This window comes from Vulpes lagopus, chromosome 9 (genome assembly GCF_018345385.1).
Source record: "Vulpes lagopus strain Blue_001 chromosome 9, ASM1834538v1, whole genome shotgun sequence".
NCBI classification, from domain to species: Eukaryota; Metazoa; Chordata; class Mammalia; order Carnivora; family Canidae; genus Vulpes; species Vulpes lagopus.
This window is the reverse complement of record NC_054832.1, coordinates 27,721,917-27,741,842: the sequence shown is the minus strand read 5'-3', so window position 1 is coordinate 27,741,842 and position 19,926 is coordinate 27,721,917. Positions and strand designations below refer to the sequence as shown.

At 33.6% G+C, this 19,926-nt stretch overlaps 1 long non-coding RNA gene across 1 annotated transcript; it reads right to left on the bottom strand.

Moving 5' to 3' along the window:
• Positions 1–696: 696 nt before the first annotated feature.
• Positions 697–19,554, bottom strand: LOC121498752. Its single transcript, XR_005989879.1, has 3 exons — positions 19,512–19,554; positions 11,241–11,463; positions 697–844 (listed from the first exon to the last, which is right to left on the bottom strand). It is a non-coding gene; the product is annotated as an uncharacterized LOC121498752 (long non-coding RNA).
• Between the last annotated feature and the right edge of the window lie 372 nt (positions 19,555–19,926).

The window sequence follows — 19,926 nt, the reverse complement described above, 5'->3', positions numbered from 1 at the left end:
AGAGGCACAGCATCAGGAAATGCCCAGGAGAGAAGCTTAAAGTTAGCAATTCCACCTTTCCTTGTCCCCTCCTTAATGCTTATCTCCCACCACCTCCCTTCAATTCTTTTCCAGCCTGGATTTCCAGCTCTCATGGTCACAAAATTGTGTCCTTCTATACTTAAAATAGCCATTGTTATTTATTTATTTATTTATTTATTTATTTATTTATTTATTTATTTATTATTTTGTTCATGAGAGAGAGAGAGAGAGAGAGAGGCAGAGACACAGGCAGAGGGAGAAGCAGGCTCCATGTAGGGAGTCCGACGCGGGACTCGATTCCAGATCTCCAGGATCAGGCCCTGGGCTGAAGGTGGCGTTAAACCACTGAGCCACCCGGGCTGCCCTAGCCATTGTTATTTATTGTTAATTTAGCTGATGAAATGAGAATCCAAACCTCGCCACCTCCATGAGTGTCTGTCCAGGAACATGAAAGAAAAGTATTCCCTAGAATTTTTTTGGAGCACACCCTTCAAATAAAGAAACATTGTTTAAGACAGCTAAAAATGTTGAAGCTTCTTGCTGTGATCACTGCTAAAGCTCCCCATTTTCTGGTCGCCCTCATCTACTTACACGTGCAGAGTGAGCTTTAAGTGAATTCTCTCAAGACTAATTTCTCAAGACTAATTTTCTCAAATATTTTATTAGCAGATTTCCACATATTTGTGAATTGGAAGTGCCTCAAGTATTACTTTAAAAATTTTTAATACTGATGTCTCATCCTGGGTAGTCTGAGAGCAGTAGGTGGAAAATGTCCGCTGAAATGTTTTGTGTAGCATTAATCTTCCTCTTCATATAAAATCATCTGGAAGATAAGTAGAAAATATAAGTCTTAAATAATTTGGACCACTTTTTTTGGAAAAAGAAACCTCATACTTTTTTACTTGGACATTAGTGATCAATGATTTCTAGTCATGCCTTTCACTAGATACTGCCATTACATTGTGGATTTATTTTTCTTTTCAGAGGATAATAATCAGTGTACTAAATTGATTATCTTATTTTTTTGAAGATGTCTTACAATTCTAGTTATATTAGCCATAGCATGCATATCTGAAGAATATTAAGGGTGATTTCATGAAAAAAAATAATACATTTAAAAAAAGATTTTATTTATTCACGAGAGACACACAGAAAAAGCCAGGGATACAGGCAGAGGGAGAAGCAGGCTACCCGCAGGAAGCCTGATGGGGGACTCAATCCCCGGGAACTGCAGGATCATGCCCTGAGCTGAAGGCAGGCGCTCAATGGCTGAGCCACCCAGGCATCCCAAATAATGCATTTTTTAAAGAAAATTATCATAGCATCATAGTACTAGACACAGATAAGGCTAAGAAACTTATGAAAGTAGGTGAATTGTGTACCTCGATTCTAAAAAAGATAGATTTCTTGGTATGAGGTAAGCATTGTATACCAAAATGAAATGAAACTGAGTACAGAAAAATCCTTTTGACCATGTAAAAATAACCATGGCTTATGCTGGTTTGGTTAAACCGAATAGGTTTAGAAAATATGCAATAAGTTTAAAATAGAATACTTAGAATACAGACTTTGGAGGGCCAAACTTTCTTCCAATTATCAGAGAAAGAATTGAGTGATGCTTTTTAAAGATTTTTCCCCCCTATTATAGATTTTACTACTGGCACCCCCTTTGTAAAAATATACCATGTTCTTTTCTCTACTTGTGCTCTTTCATGAAAATTAAAGTATGTTTTCCCCCAAAGAGATTCTTTGTAACCTAAGCCACAAAAAAATATCTTTTCCTCCAGCATTTTTCTACTTTGACTTTATTATGATTTTTAAAAAGCATAAGGATTGATATCTCTTTAAAGATGGAGTTTTCAACCAAAAATGAGATAAGGTAAAGAGTCAAATCTGCCTTGGCTAAGTTCTTAAAACACACTTTATGAATATTTAATGAAAAGAATATCATGGGGCATTTTGTGTTTAACTTCTGTTTTAAGCCTGTTTCAGATTAGTTACTACAAGATAATGACATTCTTTTTTTATCTTCTTCTTATATATAATATTTGGTATCTGTAATTTTTGAGAGTTGTTTTATTTTTAATTTTTAAATGCTCAATGTTCAATATATTTGAGGTATTATACTGGGCGGCAATCCACATTTGCTGCCTTGTTTGTAGTGTTTTAGATCCCTTGAATTCAAAAGCTCACAAAATGGATGTAAGTACACAGACAGAACTCCTAAATGGAAGCAAAACAATCTTGCTGAATCAAGCAGGGCTCTGAGAGTTTTGTTTTTTTTTTTGTTTTTAACAAAAACAAACTAACAAAAACTGTGGATGATTTAAGCGGAAACACATTTTATTAAGAGAATATTGGTACTTATGTAATCAATAAGAAGAATGGATACTTACATTGAGGATGATGCAGCTAGAAAAAGTCTGCCCCAGAAATGGTACAGTTTAGTTACCCTGCTGCCATCGATGAATATTCGTCAAGGAAGCCTGTGCATCAACACCACTAGCTCTGGACCCCAAATAATATCACTACCTCCAGTTATTCCACCACCCTTTTGTTTCACTCTCTCTTGCTTCAAAACTTTGGTAAGTACACTTATTGGTAGGCCTAGGTCATGTGCTTACTACATGCATGGGAGTTCAGATGTGTATCTCGATCACTTTCAGATTCTACAGTCTAAGAGTATTCATAGGGTGGGGGCTTTGCAAACATTGGAAAAGGATTCAGCTAATGAGCAGTAAGAAGAATAGCACTTGCTTCTCTTTATAGTGACCATCTATGATGGAATATTGGTTCTTATGGTCAGGTAAGGTTGTGGTAATTGCATACAATACTATTATATGAAATCTTTCCTTTGGGGGAATATCCAGATACTAACTTTAAATTGTTATCACAATAATTAACAATCATGTTAAATTTTCTTTTTTTTTGGAGGGAGAGGGAACTAAGATTTCAATCTTCTCAGTTCCTTAATAATAATAATAAAAGACAATACAATTATAATTCTGAGAATAAAGAAAAAAAGGGAAAAAAATGAAAAGGGTTTTGCTAGAATATAAATGTGGCTAATAGGTTATGGCAAAAGGATAATTATTATGCCAAAAAGATTTGCATTAAAGAGATATATGTTCCAAGTCTTATTAAAGGTAAGAAGACATTTTTTTCTGTCTTCATGGAATTGACTCTGTTAAATAAATTGCTGTCTTTAAAATATATATGGAGTTAGTTTCTTTTTCAAGTTGTTCAGTGGTATGCTCTAAACACATTTTCAAAGCCCTTGTCAGTACTTGGATCTCATTCTCTCTTTAAAAGAAGTATGGATAGGAGGAAAAGAGGGGAGAGTTTTGCAATTTTCACAAAGTTTTTCCTCATCCCAAAGTAAGTCAGAGGTTGCCAGGCCACCCGTCTCCGCAGAGAATCAGGTTCTCTGCTGCATATCTTCTAGGAGGACACCGTGGTTTACTTAGTCTATCATTTTCAAAATGTGCATCAAACGGAAGCTATTGTCTAGCTGCAAGCAGTTTTGCTCCATGTTTGACCTAAATTTCTTGAGAAAAATACTGGTAATTAGGGATACCCAAGCTCTCTACTGCTGCTCTTGGCTTGTGAGTATAAAACACCAATGTATGTAAAACAGATAGGAAGAGTCAGCATTTTGTCATGTTTTGAACCACCCAGGCAATTTGTGAATGACTCCACTTCAGAGAATGTTGCAGAAACATAGTTTGTGATACATTGTACTGCTAATTTGTTGAATTAAAATGAGGTTCTTGTATTAACATTCCCACATAAAAATGCTAAGCTAGCTTTGAATTAAAAAAAAAAATAAAAGAATAAGAAGGAGAAAGCTTTTGCCAGTCCCCACACCAAATTTTTGTTTAGATCTTGCTTCCTAAGGCTAATAATAAAACCATGACATCAGCATTCCTTTTTTTTTTTAAATAGGACTGTATGCTTTTATTTTCCCCAAGCAAAACAGCAAGTAGTTATTTCCATGGCTTTATATCAATATCACAAATAACTTAAATATATTCTTGTATTGATAGGCACTTGCTTCAGCAGTGAAACAGTTGGAGATCCATCATAAGACAAAGATATCTATCATGTTTTCTAAAATTGGTTTGATTAAATATATTTTTAAATGTCTACTCTTTATAAAAGTTTATACATGGTAGTTTAAAAATGATGAATTGTTCGAAAGGGTTTCAAGGTAAGAAATCTTAGGTTGAAAATCCTTCAACTCTTACTGTGTGATATTGAGTAAGACACTTATCTGCTCTAAGTTCGAATTCCTAAATTTGTGAAATGGTTTAATACTAATGCGTAATGTGAAGAGCAAGATAGGCTGAATTTCTGGGAGTGCTTTAGAAGCTCCCAAGCACTATGGAAATCTCCTATTATTACTCGTTCTAAGAGAAAAATACAAACAGTAGAACTTCAGAAAAAATATTACTCCTGTTTCTTGCATTCTTATAATATTTTTTGTATGATATATAAGTAGATAATACAACCAAGGACTCTCTGTTGATAGAATGAAAAGCAAAATAATTATTATTGTGGGGAAAATAGGGTCATTGCTTTGAATGTTTTTATTACCTCCTTATATCTAATGACATATTTTAAATCTTGAAAAAATGGGAATATAACAAGAATAGAATAAATGATATGGGCTGACAGACTGGTATATATATATAGAGAGAGAGCAGTGTCTCTGTATCAAGCTATTTGGATTTCAAGCCTTGGATCTACCACTACCTAGACATGCAGACTTTGCAAAGTGTTTTCAGGTTTCTCTGCCTCAGTTTTTGTTCATCTGTAAAGTGGACATATTTATAGTTTTTAACCCATAGGGTTATTTTATAAATGGAATGGAATAATGCAGTTTTAATAAAGTCCTGCCCCCAGGACATGGCACATAGGACTCATAAATGTTATTTTTATTATTATCATAACTATGTACTTAATATCACATAAATATTTTTTTAGTTTTCTGGCTGCCTTATTTTTTTTCCAAATTAGTCTTATTATATCTTATGATGTATATCCAAATTGTCTTTATATTGACTTAAAACACAATGCACTGTTTCTTCTTGCAGCAGTCATGTTTTTATTTTTAAAATTTCATTCTTTTTCTCTTTTTTCTTTTTTACTTATCTTTCTCCTTTCCTTCTTTCCCTCTTTTCCCCTCCCATATTTATACCTATCTTATTAAGGCTAAGAAAGACCATTTCTGACAACCGTGTGATGAGTGAAAAGCTCTCTTGCATAAGAACTCTGGCTTCAAATCATGATTCTCAACAACCTTAGACAAACTGCTTTAAATTCTTTTTTTTTTATAATTTTTTTTTATTTATTTATGATAGGAACACAGTGAGAGAGAGAGGCAGAGACACAGGCAGAGGGAGAAGCAGGCTCCATGCACCGGGAGCCTGACGTGGGATTCGATCCCAGATCTCCAGGATCGCGCCCTGGGCCAAAGGCAGGCGCCAAACCGCTGCGCCACCCAGGGATCCCTGCTTTACATTCTTTGACTCAGCTTTTTCACTTGTACTATGTGAGAAAAAAAATTCCCATTTCTGAAAGAATGTATGTAAACTGCCTGACAGATAAAATTATGAAAATGGAGGTTAAAGGCTTTTTTCAGTGTTTAGAACATTTGTACTATTTTTCTGATTGTTCCAAAGTTAGTTATCACGTGTTAAACCATATTGAACACAAGGATAGGTATGCTTTTAGCACTTCTATAATAGGTTGCCTATTAGCACTGGTCATAAGGGCTTAATATGTTAGTATAATTAAGACACTGCAGAGGTGTGTGCCATCTCTTATTCTTGGGGCTTTTTTTTTCTCTCAGAGATGTAGCATATTGGATCTTGTTCCTCCAGGAAGCAGCATTTTGGGAAAACAATCAGGTATTTCTTAGGGGAGTATATGATGGTGTAACCTAGTACTATTGCTGCAATATGGAGCCTTTTATGACATTTATTGTCAATTTAAACTGCATCTAAGTAAAATTTATGATGGCCTTCAGAATTTTCTTCCTATATGGTGGAAAGTTCCCCAGGAGTCAACAAAAGATGCTTTTGAAAATCTTTGCAAACTCTTCACTCCACTATTCCTGTGGACCTTGTCAGCTGCTTTTGGTAACTCTAAAATACCATGGGGTATATTTTACTGAGCATGTTATAGAGGTAACTATGTAGCTTCTTCATTTGTAAGGGCTGGCAGCCATCTGAACCATGCCACCAATAACTAAAGCAGTGACTTCTGATTGTAGAGCTTCTATTTTAGATTCTGTTTCACAATAATGAATTTGACCTCCTGGATTCTCTCAGGAAATAAATGCAGTTCAGCTGCATCAGGAAAAATGCATTTTATGGCAGTAGTCAATAGTTAACATAGACTAGCTATCCATTCACAGTACTGCTTTAATGCCTTTCTTTATGGTTTTTCATTGCAGAATTACATTTTTATTTTTTATTTTTATTTTTTATTTTTTCAGAATTACATTTTTAGAAAATGGAGATCAGCATATGATGCCAACTTCAAGGAAACCCTCCAAGCCTGTGATCTAATTGCAATGTGGCAACCTCCTTTTGCCTTCTTCAGTGCATCTCATTTAAATTGATGTCCAAATAGCTTTGAATACCTTTAAATCCGTGTTATAAACTTTTAAAAACACAATAGAACTATCTAGAAATAATGTTTCTTATAAAGATAAAGCTAAAAGTCATGGGAAAAAGTAAGATAAACTGCAGTTAAGATTTACTTGTCCTTCACTGTAGTTGAATCAGTAGAGAAGATACAAGAAGTAGTTGGAAAGTAATAGGTAACTAGTATTACCTGCTGCTACTGAGTCACAAATATTTTGTAAGGTCTTGAACTATGCAGGACACTCTAAAAGCATGTTCTAAACTGAAAGATATACAAAGGAGAAGGTCTATCTTTTGTACCTTAGGAATTTGTATTTTCATTCACAACAGTGTTTTCAGCTGTAATGTCTGATTTATGAATTAATTTGCTATTCCAGACTAGGATGATATGGACTACATTTTTACATTTATTTCTGGATATACTTATTGCGATGGACTTTATTTAGACTCATTTACACTTGATAATACATGTAGGGATGAGTTCATTCTTGTGGATTCAATTAAGTTTTCACTGAATGAAAGCATTTAGATTTAATCACTAATGAAAAGGAAATCTGAAAAAAGTTATTGAATAGGGTTGAATGGTTTCTTGAGTAACAGTCCATTACTCTGACAACAGATTCAACTTCTATCACTCTAGGATCAAAACTGCAATCTTCTTTGTATGCTTATTAGCTCATCTGTGGCTATTGAGATAGGAAAATTTTTGTGTTCATTTATTGCAAAAGACTTTGTGCAATGCTTCCAAAAGTATCCAGTATGTTTCTCTGACATCAGTGCTGTCTGTGGGAAGATGTGTGCTGACAGTGAAGTTTCTCTATGGAACTCTTATGGCGTTGGATGCTCTTACCACTTGAGTAGTATCTTGTAATAGAGAAGAGTGACAAAGGATGGGGTTGGCCTGGAGTCAGCACCTTGGAGAGCTCTTAGAAAGGCTTTTAACCTTGTCCAGTGTACACACATGTACATATTTATGTATATACACATATATACATTTACATACATAATACACACAAATGGCATGAGCATATAAATACACAAATGTAAATATATACATATTTTATATATATATATACATTTGCACAGATATAAACATACACATATTACATAATATATTTATATATTTGCAGATAGAAACAGCCAATTTTTAGATGGATTCAGTGTTAGCAAGAGCTTCACTGTGGAAGTATCAATATATGATGATTTCAACTGGGCTGAGTTAATGTTTACTCTTCAAATTATGTGCCCAGGATAAAACAGTTCTGCTATGCTTTATTTAAAGCAGTGATGCTTCCAAAAACATATTCCCCTTGAAAATCTATTATGATAATAGTAGTCTCCACTAGACTTTATAGTGATCCTCCTATATTCCAACCAATATGTCAGGCTAAGTGTTTATGTGGATTATATGGAATTCTCACAATTACTAAGTAGACACTATTGATATTTTAAGTCTAGAAACCTGAGGTCTAGATAATTTGAATAATGTGTGCTGGATCACTTATGAAGCAGTTTGTGGCATGATTTAGACCCAGATATATCTGGTTGTAGAATCCGTGTTCATTGTACTCTGGGATTTGTCATTTGTCATTAAAATTTTAAGGTCACAGTGTTTGGCTTATCTCTTTTCTCTATGGGAGCTGATTGAGTGGCAAAAACAATAAGTTTTCTGAGATTAATTTGGTAGAGCTGCTATATAATTATATATATTTATATAACATATATGCTATTTATAATTATATTATGTAATTATTTTGGTAGAGCTGCTATATAATCCACATCATTGGAGGAAAAACAATGCCAGTAGCCATAACACATACTTGTGGGTGAGTAAATTGGTGTGTTACAGATATTTAGTAACTGTCTGGCAAAGGAATAATACTGACTACTGAGAAGTCCAGTGATCTTCCATTTGTTTAATTCTTTTATTTCAACCATCTGAGAATTGTGAGGGACCACGTGTGCTGATTTGCATAGAAGAGTTGCTATAGTAACCTTTGGGCATGTTACTAAAGGCAATCTACTAATGTAACCTTTATCTTTATGAGAGCAATATACTTTATATGTTTTATAGGTTATGAGAGTTCTGTGTCATTTATGTCCTCAAGGTGTTTGACTGTATTATGAAGTCAGAATAGTTTAACTTTGAAATTACAGTCTCTTAAGAAAGATCTCTATTTTTGAGAAAATAAAAAATGATGACTTAGTTTTAGTTTAGACTATTAGAGAATGGGACCAAATATGATATTATTGCTACTTTATATGAGCATACCAAAAGGAATGAGCATACCAAAAGGATTTTTTTTTCAATTTTTCCATTCTGGTGAAATGTTATAGCCTCCTTCCGCTTTTTAGCACTATCATCATAAAAGTCAACTGAAGAACTGAATTTTGAGTTTTATAATTCAAGCAAAACAAATCCATTTTGGCCTCTTATCTATTTTAAAAACTCTCAGTTTTCACTGCATTTTAATGGTGTGTAGTAGATAAAGTAGTTAAATGTAATAAAATTAGTTCATCTTTTGGAGGTCCACCTTTTCATTAGAATTTCCCAAATTGTGTACTAATTAATGCTTATTCATCAGGATTCTATCATCTAAATGTAAATAAGCTTAATATAGATATAACAGCAGGTGGTCTTCTTCTTGTCTCCCAGAAATGACAGGACAATTTCTCCTCTTTTGGGGCCTTGGCTATCATCTCTGCCTCCAGTGAGGAGTACCCTGGTTACTCAGCTTCACTTTCCTGTTTATTCTTTAAGTATCAGGTTGAGTCCCGACTTCTCAGGCAAGAGTTCAGGCAAAAGTATGGTTATCACTGTTGAGATTTGTTATTGCTTCTATTCCTAATATGCATGGAGAATTTAAACCAAAGTTCCCTTTGTTAATGCAAGTCAGTTTGACCAATCTTATGTTCAAGTTTCTTGCTCTTGATTTTTTTTGAAAAAGTCTCTGCTTGGGTCTAGAGCCTTACCCTGACTGTCCTAATTTCCTAAGGTACCTGGCCCCTAGCCTTGGTCACATACTCTATAAACCTGATTTGGATCTCCTTGCTACAGGAATTGCACTAAATGATACTCTGTCTATATTACTGGATATTTCACTCCCACCTGATCTTTTGGATAGTGAAGCTAGCTGAGATATGAATACACTTGGATTGGCTGGGTTAGACTCATCATTCTTTACAGAAAATTTCCAGGCATCTATTATGTTTATTTGGGTCATCACTCCAATTTTCTGTCCCGGTCCTTTCTTTCTTCTCACCATTTATGTCAAGCAGAGAGGCAGGAAAAAATTAAGGGAGATAGGCTGTCAGGGGCCACAATATGTTATTTTATGAGCATTTGGGTCCTGGTATCACAACTTGGATTAGGGACATTGCTCATTTCCTGGAAGTTGTATTTGCCAAACTAAAATGCCTTCCTAGCCCTCAGATGTGAATGGGAACCAGTCAGTGTACAAAAATAGAATAAGGGTACTACATATCAAGCATAAACCCATCTACAGAGGGTAACATAGTCATGGGATTCAGAACAGGCAGGGAAAACTATTCGGGCACTTGTATGACCAGTGGTCAACATAGGGAGCACACTGATTTTCATGTCAACCTAATTGGAGAGAGGACTAAATAGGAGAACTTAGAGACTAACACTGAGTTAGTTATCATGTTGCTGGGATGATTTTTGATTACTTGGTTCCTCTGATTATGGTGGCTTGGAGAATCAGAAAGGACAAAATCAACAACAATGACTTTTTAGAAAAGAGATGAGTATACATAAATATTCAGTATCTATTTGATTAATACTATCATTTTATTGTTAGTGGAGATTTTTTTTCTTTCATGTTTATATACATTTGGCTAATTTTACTTATGTTCATGTGGATTTGTTGTGTTCTATTGTAAAACTTTATTATTCAAATGACTTAGATCCTTGCCAACTGCAAAGCTTTATGCAGAACATTAAGGATTATTTGGTGGGGATGATATAAATATAATCAACTCTCAATCATTCAGAAACTTTTAGATATTTTCGCCTGTGACTAACAGCTAGTCATTTTTCCAAACCTATTGAATGAGTATATCCATGTACTATAACTTTTTTCATGATTATATTTGATAAATTCCTCAAGATTCATGATTTTCAAACCTGCATTGATTGAAATAATGCTGGTCTGATGATAATTTTATACCACTAAGTTTTGAGAGTATTCTGCAATTCCTTAAAACTCTTCTTTCATGATTCCCTCAAAATTCAGTTTCTTTAAAATATTCATTTAAATAAATAAGTAAATTTCTGTATTCTTGCAATGGATACTACCATTTCTGGTTTTCTTTCATCCTGCATAAATAGTTTCATATATTAAAAATATCACAGACATATGAACACTCATTTTAATGGGAAAATCTGGGGTTGGGAACATTACCGTTTTTTTACATAAATCTTAATCAAATTAAAAAATAGTGCTAGGCAAATAATTATTAATAATAATGGGAAAGAAGTAAATGTTTTATTTGGTGCCTTTTTTTTGGGGGTCACCATTGTGTTGAATATCAAAGCACACTTACCTGTATTTGAGAGTTAACAATCAAATGCTATGATTAGGCAAATTCAAAAGTTAATATTTATTTCATTCTTCCTTTGGTTTCTTCCTTGCTTCTTGCTGCTTTCCTTCCCTCCTTTTCTTCCTTCCATTTTTCTGGATTTTTCTTTAATAGTAAACATTATTTTATTTATTCATATTCTTGCATGTGTGAGAGTTGGGAAATGGTCTCAAAGGCACATTTTATTCTGCAAGGTTAATGGAAGAAGGAAAGGGTCAGAACACTTTATTCTTCCCATGAATCAGAGATGAAATATTTGTTGGAAACTCTAAACTTGTCACCACTTTGCAATAGTTAAATCAAATCTCATACAATTCTTAACCTATATTCTTTCACTTACAAGGAAATAAAGGATAAGCTTTACTATTATTTATTCTCTCATAATTGAAACTTTATATCCATTGAATAGCTTCCCATTTCCTAGGCCCTGGCAGCACTATTGTATTCTTTCTATGAGTTTGGAGTCATGCATTATTTGTCTTGTGATTGGCTTATTTTACTTAGCATAATGTCCTCCATATTCATCCATATTGTCACCAATGGAAGGATTTCTTTTTCTTGTTCCTGAATAATATTCCATTGTATGTATATACCACATTTCCTTTATCCATTCATCTGTCAGTAAATACTTGAGTTTGTTTTCATATCTTGGCTATTGTGAATAATGCTACAATGAACATGGGAGTACAGATATTTCTTCAAAATTCTGATTTCAATTTTTTTTTTAATTTTTTTTAAATTTTATTTATTTATGATAGGCACACAGTGAGAGAGAGAGAAGCAGAGACATAGGCAGAGGGAGAAGCAGGCTCCACGCACCGGGAGCCCGACGTGGGATTCGATCCCGGGTCTCCAGGATCGCGCCCTGGGCCAAAGGCAGGCGCCAAACTGCTGTGCCACCCAGGGATCCCTCAATTTTTTTTTGATATATATTCAGAAGTAGGATTGCTGAATTATACAGTAGTTTTATTTTTTATTTTTTGAGGAAACTGTATGCTTTTTTCAATAATAGTTTTACCATTTTATATTATATTCCTACCCATGGTATAGAGTTTCCAATTGCTCCATATTCTTACCAACACATTTTTTTTTCTGGTAATACCTACCCTAACTAGTGTGAGGTAGTATCTCATTGTGGTTATTTGCATTTCCCTGATAATTAGTAATTTTGAGCATCTTTTTAAATCGATTAGCCTTGAGTATATAATCTTTGGAGAAATGTCTGTTCAGTTATTTGCCCATTTTTAGTCACTTGTTTAGTTGCTATTAAGTTGTAGGAGTTAGGTAACAATATGGTATTGTGCACTTCAAAATTTATTAAGAGAGTAGATCTCTTGTAAAATGTTCTTACCACAAAAAAACCCAAAACAATAAAGGGACAGAAAACATTGGAAAGTGTTGGAAATATATATATATATATATATATATATATATATATATATATATATATATAAACAATCCTTGTTTGTGGTGATAGTATAATGGGTGTTTGCATGTATCTAACCTTATCAAATTGTACACATTAAATGTGTGATTATTTGTATATCAGTATAACTCAGTAGAGTTGTTAAAAACGAATAAGGTTAATTATTAAAGGGTGTTAAGATGAAATGAACTTTGAAAAGAAATTCAGTTAAGTCTCATTAACTTGAGGCCAATTTGGAATGTTAGATAATTTTGCTAAAGAATGAAATAAGGTTGAAGTGTTCCTTAATTTTTTTGAAGGACAAATGATTGGTTCAGTATAACTGCATGAATGTGTTATGTATTCTTCCTTCAAACTGCATTTAAAATGTTCTATTCATTGCTATTTTTTCATTTCTTTATTCATAATAATCTTCAATTAGTAATAACAACGAGAGCAAACAAAACTGTATTTGATTGACTAATGTTTTCCCAAAACTTATGTGTTTCCTGAAACCTCAGGACGTGACCATTTTTGGAGATAAGGTCTTTGTATATGTAATTAACATGAGTTTCAGTTAAGATGAAGTGATATTGGAGAAGTGTGGACCCTTAATCTATGACTGATGTTTTTATATGAAGAGAAAATGAGATACAGAGACAGACAAGGAGAATATCATATGATGAGGCAGAGATTGAAGTGATGAATCTACAAGCCAAAGAATACCAAAGATTACTAGCAACACCAGAAAACAAGAGAAAGGTGTGAAACAGATTCTTCCTTAGAGACTAATAGAGATTGGAATGGTGGATTCAGAGTCTGGGAAAAATGGGGAGATATTGGTCAAAGAGTACAAACTTCAAGTTATAAGATTAAAAAAAAAGCTTTGAAGACTCTTATGGACACCTTGGTGATTATAATTGACAAGATTGAATTATACAGTTGAAAGTTTCTGAGAATAGATGTTAAATGTTTATCACCACACACACACACACACACACACACACACACACACACACACACGGTAACTATGCAGTTGATGGAGGTGTTAAGTAATGCTGTTGTAATCATTTTTCAATATCTAAGTGTATCAAAGCAACATGTTGTACACCTTACAGTTACACAGTGCTATACGTCAATTATATCTCAGTAATGCAGAAATATAAATAAAGAGGGACAAGATGTCATCTTAGACCTTGATTCACTGTTGAATATGGAATTCAACAGTTCACTGTTGGATATGGAGGATAGACTTGTAATGAGATAAGGACAATAGAATATGGTAAATGCTGGCTAAGAGGTAATCACAGGCTTTAAAGGAAGCCCATGGAAGGAACTTCTTATTCATTCTTGTGTGAGCAAAGGTTGCTTGAAATGGTAATTAATCTCAAATTAATCTTAAAGAATTATCAGTTGTTAGAAGTAAAAGGTAGACAGGAGAGCACGAAAGTAAATCAAATAGAGAAAATAACATGTGCAAAGGTCCAGGGTAACAAGGGCTCCTTGTCAGAATTGCAGAATGTTTTATTATGACCACAGCCTGCAATCAAAGGAATAGCATGATGAAATAAGGCTAGAGTGGTTATTAGGGTATAGATCAGGGAATCAGGGAAGGCCTTGTGTGACACATTAAGAGTTTGAACTTTACCTGGAGAGTATTGGGGAACATTTTAAGCCTGAAACATCCTGCTCAGATTTGTCATTTAGAAGAATCACCCTGGCTACACAATAGATAATAGATTTGAGACAGGCAAGACAGAGGCAGGAAGATTAGTTAAGAGACTGCTATCATAATTGATACTCGAGAAAATTGTAGCCTGAATTGAGATGGCAGCAGCATGGATGCAGAGAAATGGCTATATTCACTTTACACTGAGAAAATAGAATATTTAGAGTTTGCTAATTGATTTGATTTGAAGGATAGAGGTAGGTAAGCAGCCAGGCCTGATTCCCAGGTTTCTGGTTTAGGCATTTAGGATGTCACTAAGTTAGGGAATAAAGGAGAAGAAAGCTGTGAAATAGTTAATTGAGATAAATCTTCTGTAAGAAATATTATACAGTTATTAAAAATCATAGAGTATTTACTAAGACTAAGTACTTTTTAAAAAAGATTTTATTTACTTATTCATGAGAGACACAGAGAGACAGAGAGAGAGAGGCAGAGACACAGGCAGAGGAAGAAGCAGACTCAGTGTAGGGAGCCTGAGGTGGGACTCGATCCCGAGACTCCAGGATCATGCCCTGGGCCGAAGGCATGCACTAAACCATTGAACCACCCAGGGATCCCCAAGACTATGTACTAGTAAGAAATTTATGCTACCAACTTAAGAAAAGTAGGATGTAAAATTTTTTTAATAATAAATTTATTTTTTATTGGTGTTCAATTTGCCAACATACGGAATAACACCCAGGATGTAAATTTTTATATGCAACTGTGATTATAACTAAGTATAATATGCAAAGAAAATAATATAGGGAAATAAGAACATGCTGAAAACAATTCTGTTAGAGCATTGGAATTTTATTTTCTGTTATCTGTTTTATAATTGTTAAAATGATTATGTTGGTTTTATAATGGACACTATTCTAAGAATAAAACATTTAAATAATTGATCAATTTAACTGACCAAAATGCTCTCTCTTATGTAGTTATTGTATAAATTTTATTAAATAAAAACTTTTTCAGGTCATCTGGGTGGCTTAGTCAGTTAAGCGTCTGACTTGATCTTAGCTCAGGTCTTGATCTCAGGGTTCATGAGTTCAAGTCTCTCATTAGGCTCCATGCTAGATGTGGAGCCTACTTAAAAAAATTTTTTTTCTTAAGGAAACTAATTCTCTCGCAAATGTATATTTTTGTAATTTCAGATTTTAATATATTTCTTTAGAGCAGACTATATGAAAATTTTATTTATTTTTTATTTTTTTATATGAAAATTATAATACATTCAGAGGATTTATGGATTGGATGTTTTGTAAAAGAATTAACAATAGGATTTCTTTAAATGGCCAATTTGTATCAAACTTTTATTATATCATTTATTTTACCTTAAATGTATGTATTTCTTTGGAACTTTCTTGGAAAAGATCAAATATGAGAAGGATTTTTATTGAAAGTTGGCACATATTTGCCTAATTTTGGATACATTTATGCTCCAGAAGGTTGAGAATTCTGGTTGTAATAGCTAAGATGATAATAATAGATAACACTTAAAGGCACTAAGTGCTTTATTATATTAAAGAATTTTACTTCCACAATAACTCTAAGAATATAATATCCTAGTCTTAAAAATAGAGAAAAAGAAGCCCAGAAAGGTTAAATCAGCCAATAAAACAGCCAGGATTTGAAGTAGTAAATATGGCTCTAGCATCTTTACTCTCAACCACTGCATGTTGGGCTCTAGCGTCTGTACTCTCAACAACTGCATGTTGGATCTTTTGTAAAAATTATATCTTCCCATGTAGGTTGAGATTGACAAATTTTGCAGACTTATATAGAAATGTGAGATGAATTCAGTTTCTTCATATATGCAACTGTTACAATATTTTCAATATTGACATTCAAGGCAGAATGGTAAATGGTCAGAACTCACTGTTTAGGATTATTTTTGGTATACATCATAAATTTAAGGCCTTAAGACATTATCATATAATTTAGCATAATTTCTAATTTAAAATCCAGATTATTGTTAAGCAATTTAGATTTGGTTTGAATTTCAAAGTAATTTTCCACTTCACAGTTTAGAAAATGCATACTCTTTACTGCTTAAATTTATTCAAAGCTCTTAAACATGAAGTGCTACAATGAATAACATAGTCTTTTTAAGTGTCTTGCTTGATGTCTTAAAATTTATTTTGAAAAATCGAGACCATGTTATTCATCATGTAGTCTACAAATAAAGTCTAATGACCCATTTTGTGCATTGCATGATTTATCACTTCTCTTATTTTATTTAGGTAGAGAATGCTATGCATCTCTATGATGGTTGTGGCTTACTTTTGAAAGATACCAAGATAATGTTCAATTAAAATTCCCAGTAGAGAATTCTTGGTAGAAAAATGTACAGGCTATTCATCATATGATAACCATAGGTCCTAATTTAAGTTCTTATTTATTTATTTATTTATTTGTTTATTTATTTATTTTTTTTTTTTTTAAGAAATATTTTATTTATTTATTCATGAGAGACACAGAGCGAGAGAGGCAGAAACACAGGCAGAGGGAGAAGCAGGCTCCATGCAGGGAGTGCGATGTACGACTCAATCCCAAGATCCCAAGGATCACTCCCTGGGCTGAAGGCAGGTGCTCAACTTCTGAGCCACCCAGGGGTCCCTAAGTTTACTTTTAAAGATTAGATTCACAAAGTATTTTTACCTAACACAAGATGTGGTGCACTTCTCACATAGAAAACACTAAGAGTCTGTTAACTATTCCTTTTGCTGAACTTTTATTTTTTGTCCCAGTTAGATATTTTCTCAGTAATCTGTAGGATATGGAAGAAAACAAATTGAATTTTCATAGATAAAATAAATAAAAATGATTATTTAAAATCTCATCTACAATATATAGATTCAACTATAATTAATAAAAATCATTTTGCTCTTCCTTGTTAAATATTTGAGAATGAAAGAAATTTGTTAGAGGATTTAAAAATACTTGAAAGATTTTACATGTCACATTAATGTTTAGTAGCAAGCTTATCACCTGTTTTCTTTATGGAATTCTTTTTTTAATTGAAATATAACTGATGTACAATATTAAGTTAGCTTCAGGTACGAACTCTACACATTATGCTATACTCAGTGCAAGTGTAGCTACCATCTGTCACCATGACACTATTATAATACCATTGACTATATATTCTGTGCTATACCTTTCATTACTATGACTTATTGTTTTTATAACTGGGAGCCTGTATCTCCCAATCCCCTTCACCCACTTTTCCCATCTCCATTCTCCTCCATACTGGCAACCATCAGTTTGTTTTCTGTATTTATGGGTCTTTTTGTTTGTTTCTTTGTTCATTTGTTTTGTTTTTTTTGGATTCCACTAAGAAGTGAAATTACATGATATTTGTCTTTGGCTTATTTCACTTAGCATAATACTCTCTAGGTCCATCCTATTGCTGCAAATAGCAAGATCTCATTCTTTTTAATGGTTTAGTAATAGTCCATTGTGTGTGTGTGTATCTGTGTGTGTGTGTGTGTGTGTGTGTGTGTGTGTGAGCATGAGTGTACCATATATTCTTTATCCATTTATCTACTGATGGACACTTAGGTTGCTTCCGTATCTTGGCTACTGTAGATAATGATGCAATGAGCATATAATGTGACATATATGGGATTACTCCTGCTATCCATTCTCCTTAGGAAAAGAAACTCCAGTTTTTTACTAGATTCATGGATACTCATAATAAAAATTAAACTTACAAGTGTCTATTGAAACTAAGAATGCTCATGCGATTAAATGCTGGCCAGGAAGATACAAACAGAAGCATACTACTTCTTCTGCTTTCTCCTTTCTTATTGGCCAGAATATTTACATGTAGTTGAGTGATTTCAAATCACAAAAATGAGAACAACATTCCATAATGGTACAAAGAAATAAAAGATACTGTATTCCTGGCATCATGAAATCATCACTTTAATGATGGAATATTTGTACCCAAAGAGCTAAAATTCTATCTTGTTGAATCAACTGTTATTTTAGGTTTCTACTGGAGTAATCAAAGCCATAGCCTAATTTATAGCTGTTTAGCTAATAGACTGTGCTCTTATTAATGAGGTAACTTCTGTATCTCATTTCTCATTTACCAATTATTCCCCATCTAAAGTGAAATCAGGGGATCCCTGGGTGGCGCAGCGGTTTGGCGCCTGCCTTTGGCCCAGGGCGCAATCCTGGAGACCCGGGATCGAATCCCACGTCGGGCTCCCGGTGCATGGAGCCTGCTTCTCCCTCTGCCTGTGTCTCTGCCTCTCTCTCTATCTCTCTGTGACTATCATAAATAAATTAAAAAAAAAATTAAAAAAAAATAAAGTGAAATCAGGAATAAATTATATACATATTTATATATAAAATATTTAAACTTCTATATAAATTTTACAAATATTTATATATAAATTATATATATATTTATATAATTTACCATGAAAATGGTTTTCAGTTGTCATTAGTCAGGAGATATAGAAAGTGAAATTTACTTATCTATTACTGTCGTTCAAATTAAGTTCCAAATACATAGAAACAGATGGTCTGGATAGTAAAATACAAATTACAAACTTTAAATCCAGATATTTTATGGTCTTAATAAAATGTTAATGTTAATAACATAAATAAGAATATGACATCCTAAATTTTATTGCTACTCAGAAATGTTCTCTCGGATGCTCACATAATGTTTCAACAGAAGAATAGAGAATGCAATAATCAGCACTTCTATTACTAGATTTTAAGTCATATTCTATTAATAGGTAGTTAGAGAATAAAAATAACCAGTGCTCTAGAACTAAGGTCACTTTCTTCTTAATCCAGGATCCTTTCTGATTATACTAAGTATAGGTAGAGTAATTTGCCTTTAAATATATTAAATTTTTTTTCATAAAGTGGTTTTATGTATCTTCATTGTAAGGTATGATGCTGACACTGGGCTTAGCAACAGCCTTCATTATTTGGTCTCTGCTTACTTGTCCAGTTTTTCTCCTCAGGAATTCTGTTTGATAGTTTCAGAGATATCATATAATTTTTAGCTTTTTAAAGTTGAAATGTTCAGTCATGTTTTCACGTATTGCTCTTCATTTGACATAAATTACAGTCTCACTCTCTGTGGACTTACCTGACTCCTGTAGGAGCCAAAGACAGGCTGCCCCAACATGGACCACCTTGGTAAAAAGATAATTTTTGAGTTAAAAGCAATAAAAACCCAGCAGATCCTGGAAAAGCTCTTTACATCTCCCTCAACTGCCTAAAAAGAATTTAGATAGAGGAAGAAAGTCTCCAGAAAGAGAGCTATTACTGAGAGAACTACATTATTACATGAAGTAGGTATGGTGGACAGGGAGGAATCTAGCAAGGCTTATTTGATCAAAGGCCTCTGTGTCCCATTGCTTCAGGATGGCCCTGAAAATATTTGTTTACTAAATTTTAACTTTTTTTCATCTTCCTATAAGTTACATTCCTTCCTTTTGAAGTCCCAGACCCCTCTCCCCTTCTTCCTAGTTCAGGATGACACTTATAACTCATTTTGCCTG